Source organism: Bombina bombina, chromosome 9, assembly GCF_027579735.1.
Source record: "Bombina bombina isolate aBomBom1 chromosome 9, aBomBom1.pri, whole genome shotgun sequence".
Taxonomy (NCBI): Eukaryota; Metazoa; Chordata; class Amphibia; order Anura; family Bombinatoridae; genus Bombina; species Bombina bombina.
The window spans coordinates 234,106,667-234,120,979 of record NC_069507.1 but is presented as its reverse complement, the minus strand read 5'-3'; the positions used below and the strand labels follow the sequence as shown (position 1 = coordinate 234,120,979).

Sequence of the window (14,313 nt, the reverse complement as noted above, 5' to 3'; positions counted from 1 at the left end):
TAAGCATTTTTTTCCATTCCTGAAACTGCTATTTTGAGGAAATTGGATATTTTGTTTTAATGTTATTTTATTCTTTTTTTGTTACATTTTGCAAGATGTCTCAAACTGATCTTGCCTCTAATGTTACTGTAGAAACTATGCTGCCTGTACACAATTTCTACCAAGCTAAGTGTGTATATTGTTTAATTAGCTGATTTTATTTCTTCAGCTCAAATATATGGCACTTTTTATGTTTTATTATTCATACTGATAATGTTTCTATAGTACATATACATCTACTGTTTTACCTTCACAGTCTAATGTACATGATATTAATGTTGATATAAAGGACTATATTGCAAAAGACATAGAGAAGGCTATGACTGCTATTCCGCCTTCAAATTAACGTAAACGATCTCTCCTAACTTCTCATAAACCTATGAAGTTTGTATTTATCAACAGCATACTGTAGTATTTCTGCTGATGTGTTTTTTTCTGACTCAGAGGATCCTATTTCAGAGACTGATTTTGATAAATCAAACTTTCAATTGAATGTATTCATTCTTTATTAAGGAAGTATTGTTTTCTTTGAGTATTAAGGAATCTAGTCCTCTTGCTAACAAGAATAGCAAAAGTTTTTTAAACTTCTGTGGTAACTCTTGAAGTTTTTCTTATTCCAGATGCTATCTATCATATGTTTAGTAATTAATCTAAACTTAGTGCTTCTTTTTACCTTTATTCTAGGTTTAAAAAGCTTTATCCTTTACCTATGACTAATTTAGTGTTTTTCGGTAAAAGTCCCTAAGGTTATTTCTTCTCTTGCACAATGTACTTCTATCCTATGGAAGATATTTCTTCTTTTAAGAATCCTTTAGATAGAAAGTTTGTTTCCCATCTTAAGAGAAGCATATTTACATATTGGCCATATTTTTAACCTGCCATTGCTATGGCTAATGTTGCTGCTGTTTCAACTTTTTGGTTGGACAGTTTAGTTATGAGATCTTCATTTGTCTAAGCATTGTTCTTTTACTTCAACATGCTAATCATTTAATTTATGATGCTATATCTTATGTCATTTTAATTGATATTAAATCTTTGTTTTTAGCCATTTTTACTAGAAAAGTTTTATGGCTTAAATCTCTGATATGGTGTTTAAATTTAGATTACTATCTTATTATTTTAGGATAGTATTTTTTTAAGGTTTTCTATTGGATTTGATTATCTCCTCTATTACTGGGGGAAAGGGAGTCTTTTCTGCCCTAAGTTAAGAAATCTAAGGGGAATTTTTAAGCTCCCAAATACTTTTTCCATTCCCCTAAGGCCTCTAGCTCTGATTTTAGATTTTTTTTGTCTGAATTTGAATAATTCCAAGCCTTATAATTAAGCAAATTTCAGCCCCTAAGACTGCATGAAGGGGTGGCCTTTTAACTAGTTCTACTGGTATTGTGGGGGGGGGGGGGGGGCAGATTTCAACACATTTGGACAGTTTCTGTTCCAATCAGTGGATTCAGAATATTGTTTTCTCAGGGGTATTGCATAGGTTTCAGAATAAAAACCTTCCATGGGAAGATTCTTTTTCATGTTATAATAAAAGCTTTTTCTGAAATGTGTTTCAGATTTTCAGGGGTGATGGTTCCAGTTCCTCTGCAGGAATGGAGTATGGGTTTCTATTCAAATATTTTCATTGTCCTAAAGAAAAAATTTGTTCAGACCAATTCTGGATCTGAATTTTTTATATCGTTTTGTAAGAGTCCCAACTTTCAAGATGGTTACTATAGGGACTATTCTGCCTTTCTGTTCAGCAAGGTTACTTCATGTCCACAATAGACTTACAGGATACTTATTTTTTAATTCATTCAGACCACTATTGTTTTCTGAGATTCTCTTTTCTAGATAAGCATTACCAATTTGTCGCTCGTCCGTTTGGGCTAGCGGCAGCTCAGAGATTCTTTTCAAAGATTCTTGGTGCCCCTCTATCTGTATTCAGAGAGCAGGGTATTGCAGTGTTTCCTTATTTGGATGATATTTGGTAATAGCTTTAATCTTTTCATTCAGAAGAATCTCACTTGATACAACTAGTGTGGTTTTCTCAAGACATGGTTGGAGGATCAATTTACAATAGTGTTTCTTCCTTAGACAATGGTCATTTTTTTAGGTTTCCCGATACATTTAAGTGTCTATGATGCTTTCTCTGATAGGCTAGAGACAAATTAAGTTAATTTAGTGTTTCTAAACCTTCAGTCTCTATTATTTCCTTCAGTGGTTATGTGCATGGAAGTTTTTGGTCTCATGACTGCAGCATCAGGTGCAATCCTCTTTGCGCGTTTTCGTTTGGGGCCTCTATAGCTTTGCATGTAGCACCATAAGTGCAGGGATTATTTTCAGTTATCACAACTGATATACTTAATTCCAAACACTTTTTTTCTTTCTGATTTGGTGGTTGGACTATCTCCTTATTGTTCAGGGGGCCTCATTTGTTCATCCTACCTGGACTGTATTCTCAACAGATGCAAGTTTTTCAGGTGGGGGAGCTATTTGGGTTTCTCTGACAACACTAGGGGTTCGGAAACCTCAGGAGGCGAGGTTACCAATCAATATTTTATTTTCAGGGCTCTTCAGACGTGGCCTCTATTGAAGAGACAACTTTTTCATTTGTTTTTTTAAACAGACAATATCACAACAGTGGCATTTGTCAATCATCAAGAAGGGGACTCGCAGTCCTTCAGTTATGGAGGAAGTATCTCGGATACTTTCTTGGACGGAATCCAACTCTTGTCTAATTTTTGTGATTCATATCTCAGGTGTAGACAATTGGGAAGGGGATAATCACAAACTTAATATCTGGGGGGAGTGCTCTCCATCCAGATGTCTTTTTTTCATCTTGTACTGATGTGGGGTCTTCCAGAAATAGATCTGATAGTCTCTCATCTAAACAAAAAGTTTTCCAGATTCCTCTCCAGGTCCAAGGATCCTCAGGCGGAGATAGTGGATGCTCTAGCAGTTCTTTGGTTTTTACCAACCTGCTTACATTTTTCTGCCTCTGGTTTTCCATGGGTGATCTTCAAGATCATAATGGAACACTTTTTTATGTGTTTCTTATAGCTCCAGCTTGGTCACTCAGATTTTGGTATGTGGACCTTGTCAGGATGTTCAGTTTCCAGCCTTAGCCACTCCCTTTAAGGCCAGACCTTCTGTTTCAGGGGCCGGTTTTTCCATAGGAAATTGAACACTTACGTGTTTAGGCATAGATGTTTCTATGACTCAGTTAATAGCACTATGATACAGGCTCATAAGTGTGTTTCTAGGGGATTTTATTTTCGGGTTTGTAAAACCTATATTTCGTGATGTTCAACTCATGATTATTCTTGGCATTCCTTTAGAATTCCTAGGATTTTACAGTTTCTTCAGGATGGTTTGGATTAATGTTTTGTCTGCAATTACTTTGAAAGGACACATTTCTCCTCTTTCTGTCTTATTTCATAGAAAGATTGCTTAACTTCCTGACATTCACTGTTTTGTTCAGGCTTTGATTCATATTAAACCTGTTTTTAAATCTATTTCTCCTTCTTGGAGTCTCAATTAAGATTTTTCAAGCTCCTCCTTTTGAGTCTATGGTCTCTATTTAACAAGCTCCGTACGGAGCTTGATGGCCCCTGTTTCTGGCGAGTCTTCAGACTCGCCAGAAACAGCAGTTATGAAGCAGTGGTCACAAAGACGGCTGCTCCATAACCTGTCCGCCTGCTCTGAGCAGACGGACACACATCGCCGGAAATCAACCTGATCGAGTACGATCGCGTTGATTGACACCCCCCTGCTGGCGGCAGATTGGTCGCGAGTCTGCAGGGGGCGGCGTTGCACCAGCAGCTCTTGTCAGCTGTTTTTGCAGACTCCATTTAAATTTTTACCTAAAGTTGTGAATTCTAGCAACATCAATAAGGAAATTGTTGTTCCTTCTTTGTGTCCTAATTTTAAGAATACTCTTGTAGGGTCTTTACATTCTTTGGATGTGGTAAGAGCTTTGAAATATTATGTTGAGGCTACTTAGGATTTCAAAAAGACTTCTAGTGTTTTTGTTATTTTTTCTGTCTCCAGGAAAGGTCAGAAAGTCTCTGTTATTTCTCAGTTTTTTTTGTTCAGACTTTTGATTCACAAACCTTAGAGAATTACAGCTCATTCTATGAGATCAGTTGCCACTTCTTGGGCTCTCAAGAATAAAGCTTCAGTTGATCAAATTTGCAAAGCAACAACTTGGTCTACTTTGCATATTTTTTCTAATTTTACCTTTTTTATGTGTTTGCTTCTTCGGAAGCAGCCTTTGGTAGGAAGGTTTTTCAGGCAGTTGATTCTAATGCTTTTGATTTGAGTTTTTTTAAATATTTAAGAAAACTTAATTATTGTTTGGGATTTAATTTCTCAGCGGAAATAGCTGTTTTTATTTTTATCCCTCCCTCTCTAGTGACTCAGGGTCTTCCACATCTTGGGTATTATATCCCATATGTCACTAGCTCATGGTCTCTTGCCACTTACATGAAAGAAAACATATATTATGTAAGAACTTACCTGATAAATTAATTTCTTTCATAGTGGCAAGAGTCCACGAGACCCACCCTTTTTTGTAGTTATGATTTTTTCGTATAAAGCACATTATTATTTCCAGTTCCTCTTTTTGTATGCTTTTACTCCTTTTTTTACAGCTCACTTCTTGGCTATGTTCATGTTAAACTGAAGTATGAGTGAGGTGGGAGGTGTATTTATAGGCATTTTGAGGTCTGGGAAACTTTGCCCCCTCCTGGTATGAATGTATATCCCATATGTCACTTGCTCATGGACTCTTGTCACTATTAAATAAATGAATTTATCAGGTAAGTTCTTACATAAATAATTATATATATATATATATATATATATATATATATATATATATATAGCACATAACACACAATGTGAATCCGCCCTCCATGAGGCAACCAGCTGAAGGTTCTGTGTAGTAAATAATCTTCAATAAGACAGGAAACCAGCCAGGATTTTGTCAAAATAAGGGGTCAAAATTTATTGATGTTTCGGAGAGTAAACCTCCCCTTCCTCAGAACATGGGGAAATCATGCACGAGCAACGCTGGTATGACAGTGAGATGTGGAGCTAAATTTTGCTCAACGCTCTCTTTTCTGAGGCTAACGCCGGCTTGCAGAAAACTCGTAATACCAACGTTGGCTTAAGTGAGCGGTAAGAAAAAAAGGAGCGTTAGACCCGCAAGCCTTACCGATAAAAACTCGTAATCTAGGCGAAAGTTATTGCTTTCATCTGAAGCTAAAATAATGCAGTGACTGACTATGACTATTTATTCATTTACCATAATGCAATTATAATAAACATCAGATATATACAGTTCCCAGGACTTAAAGGGATACTGAACCCAATTTTTTCTTTCATGATTCAGATACAGCAGCAATTTTAAGCAACTTTCTCATTTACTTCTATTATAAATTTTTATTTGTTCTCTTGTTATATTTATTTGAAAAAGAATGCATCTATGCTAAGGAGCCAACAAATTGGTGGTTCAGTACCATGGACAGTACTTGTTTATTGGTGCTGTCCAATCAGCAAGGACAACCCAGGTTGTTCACCAAAAATGGGCCGGCATCTAAACTTACATTCTTGCTTTTCAAATAAACATACCAAGAGAATGAAGAAAAATTGATAATAGGAGTAAATTAGAAAGTTGCTTAAAATTGCATGCTCTATCTGAATCACAAAAGAAAAAAATTTGGGTTCAGTGTCCCTTTAACCCCTTAAGGACCACAGCACTTTTCCATTTTCTGTCCGTTTGGGACCAAGGCTATTTTTACATTTCTGCGGTGTTTGTGTTTAGCTGTAATTTTCCTCTTACTCATTTACTGTACCCATACATATTATATACTGTTTTTCTCGCCATTAAATGGACTTTCTAAACATACCATTATTTTCATCATATCTTATAATTTACTATAAAAAAATTATAAAATATGAGGAAAAAATGGAAAAAAACACACTTTTTCTAACTTTGACCCCCAAAATTTGTTACACATCTACAACCACCAAAAAACACCCATGCTAAATAGTTTCTAAATTTTGTCCTGAGTTTAGAAATACCCAATGTTTACATGTTGTTTGCTTTTTTTGCAAGTTATAGGGCAATAAGTACAAGTAGCACTTTGCTATTTCCAAACCACTTTTTTTTAAAATTAGCGCTAGTTACATTGGGACACTGATATCTTTCAGGAATCCCTGAATATCCCTTGACATGCATATATTTTTTTTTAGAAGACATCCCAAAGTATTGATCTAGGCCCATTTTGGTATATTTCATGCCACCATTTCACTACCAAATGCGATCAAATAAAAAAAATTGTTCACTTTTTCACAAATTGTTTCACAAACTTTAGGTTTCTCACTGAAATTATTTACAAACAACTTGTGCAATTATGGCACAAATGGTTGTAAATGATTCTCTGGGATCCCCTTTGTTCAGAAATTGCAGACATATATGGCTTTGGCATTGCTTTTTGGTATTTAGAAGGCCGCAAAATGCCACTGCGCACCACACATGTATTATGCCCAGCATTGAAGGGGTTAATTAGGAAGCTTGTAGGGAGCTTTTAGGGTTAATTTTAGCTTTAGTATAATGTAGTAGACAACCCAAAGTATTGATCTAGGCCCATTTTGGTATATTTCATGCCACCATTTCACCGCCAAATGCTAACAAATAAAAATAAAGCGTTACATTTTTCACAATTTTAGGTTTCTCACTGAAATTATTTACAAACAGCTTGTGCAATTATGGCATAAATGGTTGTAAAAGCTTCTCTGGGATCCCCTTTGTTCAGAAATAGCAGATATATATGGCTTTGGCTTTGCTTTTTGGTAATTAGAAGGCAGCTAAATGCCGTTGCGCACCACACGTGTATAATGACCAGCATTGAAGGGGTTAATTAGGGAGCTTGTAGGGAGCTTGCAGGGTTAATTTTAGCTTTAGTGTAGGTATCAACCTCCCACATGACACATCACACCCCCTGATCCCTCCCAAACAGCTCTCTTCCCTCCCCCACCCCACAATTGTCCCCGCCATCTTAAGTACTGGCAGTAAGTCTGCCAGTACTAAAAACAGAATTTATGTTTACCTGATAAATTACTTTCTCCAACGGTGTGTCCGGTCCACGGCGTCATCCTTACTTGTGGGATATTCTCTTCCCCAACAGGAAATGGCAAAGAGCCCAGCAAAGCTGGTCACATGATCCCTCCTAGGCTCCGCCTACCCCAGTCATTCGACCGACGTAAAGGAGGAATATTTGCATAGGAGAAACCATATGATACCGTGGTGACTGTAGTTAAAGAAAATAAATTATCAGACCTGATTAAAAAACCAGGGCGGCCCGTGGACCGGACACACCGTTGGAGAAAGTAATTTATCAGGTAAACATAAATTCTGTTTTCTCCAACATAGGTGTGTCCGGTCCACGGCGTCATCCTTACTTGTGGGAACCAATACCAAAGCTTTAGGACACGGATGAAGGGAGGGAGCAAATCAGGTCACCTAAATGGAAGGCACCACGGTTTGCAAAACCTTTCTCCCAAAAATAGCCTCAGAAGAAGCAAAAGTATCAAACTTGTAAAATTTGGTAAAAGTGTGCAGTGAAGACCAAGTCGCTGCCCTACATATCTGATCAACAGAAGCCTCGTTCTTGAAGGCCCATGTGGAAGCCACAGCCCTAGTGGAATGAGCTGTGATTCTTTCAGGAGGCTGCCGTCCGGCAGTCTCATAAGCCAATCTGATGATGCTTTTAATCCAAAAAGAGAGAGAGGTAGAAGTTGCTTTTTGACCTCTCCTTTTACCAGAATAAACAACAAACAAGGAAGATGTTTGTCTAAAATCCTTTGTAGCATCTAAATAGAATTTTAGAGCGCGAACAACATCCAAATTGTGCAACAAACGTTCCTTCTTTGAAACTGGATTCGGACACAAAGAAGGCACGACTATCTCCTGGTTAATGTTTTTGTTAGAAACAACTTTCGGAAGAAAACCAGGTTTAGTACGTAAAACCACCTTATCTGCATGGAAAACCAGATAAGGAGGAGAACACTGCAGAGCAGATAATTCTGAAACTCTTCTAGCAGAAGAAATTGCAACCAAAAACAAAACTTTCCAAGATAATAACTTAATATCAACGGAATGCAAGGGTTCAAACGGAACCCCCTGAAGAACTGAAAGAACTAAGTTGAGTCAAAGGTTTGTAAACAGGCTTGATTCTAACCAGAGCCTGAACAAAGGCTTGAACATCTGGCACAGCTGCCAGCTTTTTGTGAAGTAACACAGACAAGGCAGAAATCTGTCCCTTCAAGGAACTTGCCGATAATCCTTTCTCCAATCCTTCTTGAAGAAAGGATAGAATCTTAGGAATCTTTACCTTGTTCCAAGGGAATCCTTTAGATTCACACCAACAGATATATTTTTTCCATATTTTGTGGTAAATTTTTCTAGTTACAGGCTTTCTGGCCTGAACAAGAGTATCAATAACAGAATCTGAGAACCCTCGTTTTGATAAGATCAAGCGTTCAATCTCCAAGCAGTCAGCTGGAGTGAGACCAGATTCGGATGTTCGAACGGACCTTGAACAAGAAGGTCTCGTCTCAAAGGTAGCTTCCATGGTGGAGCCGATGACATATTCACCAGATCTGCATACCAAGTCCTGCATGGCCACGCAGGAGCTATCAAGATCACCGACGCCCTCTCCTGATTGATCCTGGCTACCAGCCTGGGGATGAGAGGAAACGGCGGGAATACATAAGCTAGTTTGAAGGTCCAAGGTGCTACTAGTGCATCTACTAGAGTCGCCTTGGGATCCCTGGATCTGGACCCGTAGCAAGGAACCTTGAAGTTCTGACGAGAGGCCATCAGATCCATGTCTGGAATGCCCCACAATTGAGTAATTTGGGCAAAGATTTCCGGATGGAGTTCCCACTCCCCCGGATGTAATGTCTGACGACTCAGAAAATCCGCTTCCCAATTTTCCACTCCTGGAATGTGGATTGCAGACAGGTGGCAGGAGTGAGTCTCCGCCCATTGAATGATTTTGGTCACTTCTTCCATCGCCAGGGAACTCCTTGTTCCCCCCTGATGGTTGATGTACGCAACAGTCGTCATGTTGTCTGATTGAAACCGTATGAACTTGGCCTTTGCTAGCTGAGGCCAAGCCTTGAGAGCATTGAATATCGCTCTCAGTTCCAGAATATTTATCGGTAGAAGAGATTCTTCCTGAGACCAAAGACCCTGAACTTTCAGGGGTCCCCAGACCGCGCCCCAGCCCATCAGACTGGCGTCGGTCGTGACAATGACCCACTCTGGTCTGCGGAAGGTCATCCCTTGTGACAGGTTGTCCAGGGACAGCCACCAACGGAGTGAGTCTCTGGTCCTCTGATTTACTTGAATCGTCGGAGACAAGTCTGTATAGTCCCCATTCCACTGACTGAGCATGCACAGTTGTAATGGTCTTAGATGAATGCGCGCAAAAGGAACTATGTCCATTGCCGCTACCATCAAACCTATTACTTCCATGCACTGCGCTATGGAAGGAAGAGGAACGGAATGAAGTGTTTGACAAGAGTTTAGAAGTTTTGTTTTTCTGGCCTCTGTCAGAAAAATCCTCATTTCTAAGGAGTCTATTATTGTTCCCAAGAAGTGAACCCTTGTTAACGGAGATAGAGAACTCTTTTCTACGTTCACTTTCCATCCGTGAGATCTGAGAAAGGCCAGGACTATGTCCGTGTGAGCCTTTGCATGAGGAAGGGACGACGCTTGAATCAGAATGTCGTCCAAGTAAGGTACTACTGCAATGCCCCTTGGTCTTAGTACCGCTAGAAGGGACCCTAGTACCTTTGTGAAAATCCTTGGAGCAGTGGCTAATCCGAAAGGAAGTGCCACAAACTGGTAATGCTTGTCCAGGAATGCGAACCTTAGGAACCGATGATGTTCCTTGTGGATAGGAATATGTAGATACGCATCCTTTAAATCCACCGTGGTCATGAATTGACCTTCCTGGATGGAAGGAAGAATTGTTCGAATAGTTTCCATTTTGAACGATGGAACCTTGAGAAACTTGTTTAGGATTTTGAGATCCAAGATTGGTCTGAACGTTCCCTCTTTTTTGGGAACTACGAACAGATTGGAGTAGAACCCCATCCCTTGTTCTCCTAATGGAACAGGATGAATCACTCCCATTTTTAACAGGTCTTCTACACAATGTAAGAATGCCTGTCTCTTTATGTGGTCTGAAGACAATTGAGACCTGTGGAACCTCCCCCTTGGGGGAGGCCCCTTGAAATCCAGAAGATAACCTTGGGAGACTATTTCTAGTGCCCAAGGATCCAGAACATCTCTTGCCCAAGCCTGAGCGAAGAGAGAGAGTCTGCCCCCCACCAGATCCGGTCCCGGATCGGGGGCCAACATTTCATGCTGTCTTGGTAGCAGTGGCAGGTTTCTTGGCCTGCTTTCCCTTGTTCCAGCCTTGCATTGGTCTCCAGGCTGGCTTGGCTTGAGAAGTATTACCCTCTTGCTTAGAGGACGTAGCACTTGGGGCTGGTCCGTTTCTACGAAAGGGACGAAAATTAGGTTTATTTTTGGCCTTGAAAGACCTATCCTGAGGAAGGGCGTGGCCCTTACCCCCAGTGATATCAGAGATAATCTCTTTCAAGTCAGGGCCAAACAGCGTTTTCCCCTTGAAAGGAATGTTAAGCAATTTGTTCTTGGAAGACGCATCCGCTGACCAAGATTTCAACCAAAGCGCTCTGCGCGCCACAATAGCAAACCCAGAATTTTTCGCCGCTAACCTAGCCAATTGCAAAGTGGCGTCTAGGGTGAAAGAATTAGCCAATTTGAGAGCACGGATTCTGTCCATAATCTCCTCATAAGGAGGAGAATCACTATCGATCGCCTTTTCTAGCTCATCGAACCAGAAACACGCGGCTGTAGTGACAGGGACAATGCATGAAATTGGTTGTAGAAGGTAACCTTGCTGAACAAACATCTTTTTAAGCAAACCTTCTAATTTTTTATCCATAGGATCTTTGAAAGCACAACTATCTTCTATGGGTATAGTGGTGCGTTTGTTTAAAGTAGAAACCGCCCCCTCGACCTTGGGGACTGTCTGCCATAAGTCCTTTCTGGGGTCGACCATGGGAAACAATTTTTTAAATATGGGGGGAGGGACGAAAGGTATACCGGGCCTTTCCCATTCTTTATTTACAATGTCCGCCACCCGCTTGGGTATAGGAAAAGCTTCTGGGGGCCCCGGGACCTCTAGGAACTTGTCCATTTTACATAGTTTCTCTGGGATGATCAAATTCTCACAATCATCCAGAGTGGATAACACCTCCTTAAGCAGAGCGCGGAGATGTTCCAACTTAAATTTAAATGTAATCACATCGGGTTCAGCTTGTTGAGAAATTTTCCCTGAATCTGAAATTTCTCCCTCAGACAAAACCTCCCTGGCCCCCTCAGACTGGTGTAGGAGCATATCAGAACCATTATCATCAGCGTCCTCATGCTCTTCAGTATCTAAAACAGAGCAGTCGCGCTTACGCTGATAAGTGGGCATTTTGGCTAAAATGTTTTTGATAGAATTATCCATTACAGCCGTTAATTGTTGCATAGTAAGGAGTATTGGCGCGCTAGATGTACTAGGGGCCTCCTGAGTGGGCAAGACTGGTGTAGACGAAGGAGGGAATGATGCAGTACCATGCTTACTCCCCTCACTTGAGGAATCATCTTGGGCATCATTTTCAGTGTCACATAAATCACATCTATTTAAATGAGAAGGAACCTTGGCTTCCCCACATTCAGAACACAGTCTATCTGGTAGTTCAGACATGTTAAACAGGCATAAACTTGATAACAAAGTACAAAAAACGTTTTAAAATAAAACCGTTACTGTCACTTTAAATTTTAAACTGAACACACTTTATTACTGCAATTGCGAAAAAGTATGAAGGAATTATTCAAAATTCACCAAAATTTCACCACAGTGTCTTAAAGCCTTAAAAGTATTGCACACCAAATTTGGAAGCTTTAACCCTTAAAATAACGGAACCGGAGCCGTTTTTATCTTTAACCCCTTTACAGTCCCTGGTATCTGCTTTGCTGAGACCCAACCAAGCCCAAAGGGGAATACGATACCAAATGACGCCTTCAGAAAGTCTTTTTTATGTATCAGAGCTCCTCACACATGCGACTGCATGTCATGCTTCTCAAAAACAAGTGCGCAATACCGGCGCGAAAATGAGGCTCTGCCTATGATTAGGGAAAGCCCCTAGAGAATAAGGTGTCTAAAACAGTGCCTGCCGATATTATTTTACAAAAATACCCAGATTAAATGATTCCTCAAGGCTAAATATGTTATATATGAATCGATTTAGCCCAGAAAATGTCTACAGTCTTAACAAGCCCTTGTGAAGCCCTTATTTACTCTGTAATAAAAATGGCTTACCGGATCCCATAGGGAAAATGACAGCTTCCAGCATTACATTGTCTTGTTAGAATGTGTCATACCTCAAGCAGCAAAAGTCTGCTCACTGTTCCCCCAACTGAAGTTAATTCCTCTCAACAGTCCTGTGTGGAACAGCCATCGATTTTAGTAACGGTTGCTAAAATCATTTTCCTCTTACAAACAGAAATCTTCATCTCTTTTCTGTTTCAGAGTAAATAGTACATACCAGCACTATTTTAAAATAACAAACTCTTGATTGAATAATAAAAACTACAGTTAAACACTAAAAAACTCTAAGCCATCTCCGTGGAGATGTTGCCTGTACAACGGCAAAGAGAATGACTGGGGTAGGCGGAGCCTAGGAGGGATCATGTGACCAGCTTTGCTGGGCTCTTTGCCATTTCCTGTTGGGGAAGAGAATATCCCACAAGTAAGGATGACGCCGTGGACCGGACACACCTATGTTGGAGAAATAAGAGGTTTTTGGGGATTTAAAAAAAAAAAAAAGATAATTCTGCTCTGTAGGATCCCCCCTTAGCCCCCAACTTCCCTGATCCCCCCCCAAACAGCTCTCTAACCCCCCTCTCTGCCTTATTATGCGCCATATTGGGTACTGGCAGCTGTCTGCCAGTACCCAGTTTGAAATCAAATATGTTTTTAAGAACATTTTATTATTATGTTATTTTAAAAATATTATTTTCTGTAGTGTAGCTGCCCCCCCTCAACCCCCAACCTCCCACCCTCCCAGATCCTTAACATTTGTAAAACATTTGCCCCCCCCTCAACCCCCTCTCTCCCACCTTACAGTGTTTCATAGTGTAGGGTTCCCACCCCCCGCGCGCGCACCCGCTCCCGTGCACGCGCGCGCACCCGCTCCTGTGCACGCGCGCGCACCCGCGCACGCGCGCGCACTCGATCCCGCCCCCCTTCCCCACCGATGGGCGCCCACCCGCCTCCCACGATCAGCTCCCACCCACCAACGAACAGGGCCATTGATGGCCGATGCAGAGAGGGCCACAGGGTGGCTCTCTCTTCATCGGACGGCTTAAAAATGTTATAGCAGGATGCCTCAATATCGAGGCATCACTGCTATAACATGAAAGCAGTTGGAAGTGATCAGGATCGCTTCCACTGCTTTCAAAGACCAACGACGTACGGGGTACGTCCTTGGTCATTAACTGCATTTTTTTGCAGGACGTACCCCATACGTCGTTGGTCGTTAAGGGGTTAAACATGTAGAAGAGGCAAGTCACACACACACTCAGCAACAGTAGAGAGGGGGACTGTTTAAAGGGATATTAAACAGTGCTCCTTTAGTAAAAACAAATATGTTAAATCAAAGTAAACATAAAATAAACAAATTGTGTAAAAAAAATAATGAGCAAACATCTTTCTTGTTTTTTTGCAAAATAAGCATTTGGAAATTCTCAGTGTAGCCCCTGCTCTCAGTGAGATAAGAGGGCTGACATCTTGGCAACTTAGGTTACATTCTGACTGACCTGAGCATGAGCAAATCTAACTTCCTGTTATCTATTATTTTCTGTTTATATTAATATTATTACCCATGGGTACAAGGATAACAGTACAATGGAGAAACAATATGATAAAAGACAAAATTTTACAGACAAATACAGGGGGACTTGAGGGCCCTATTCCCATGGGAACTTACAATCTAGATGGGTAGGAGGATGGGAAACAGGAGGTGGGGACTGCAAAGGTGAGAATGATATTAGTGAGGAGATAGAGAGCAACTGTTAGTTAAGTGAAGTCAGTTTGTTAATAAGTCGGGTGATAAGCTTCCCTGAACAGAAAGGTCTTT

At 40.5% G+C, this 14,313-nt stretch overlaps 1 protein-coding gene across 1 annotated transcript in view; it reads right to left on the bottom strand.

Moving 5' to 3' along the window:
• Window positions 1-14,313, bottom strand: part of ABLIM1 (actin binding LIM protein 1) — a 383,296-nt gene that overhangs the window by 185,777 nt on the left and 183,206 nt on the right. The window lies entirely within an intron of this gene.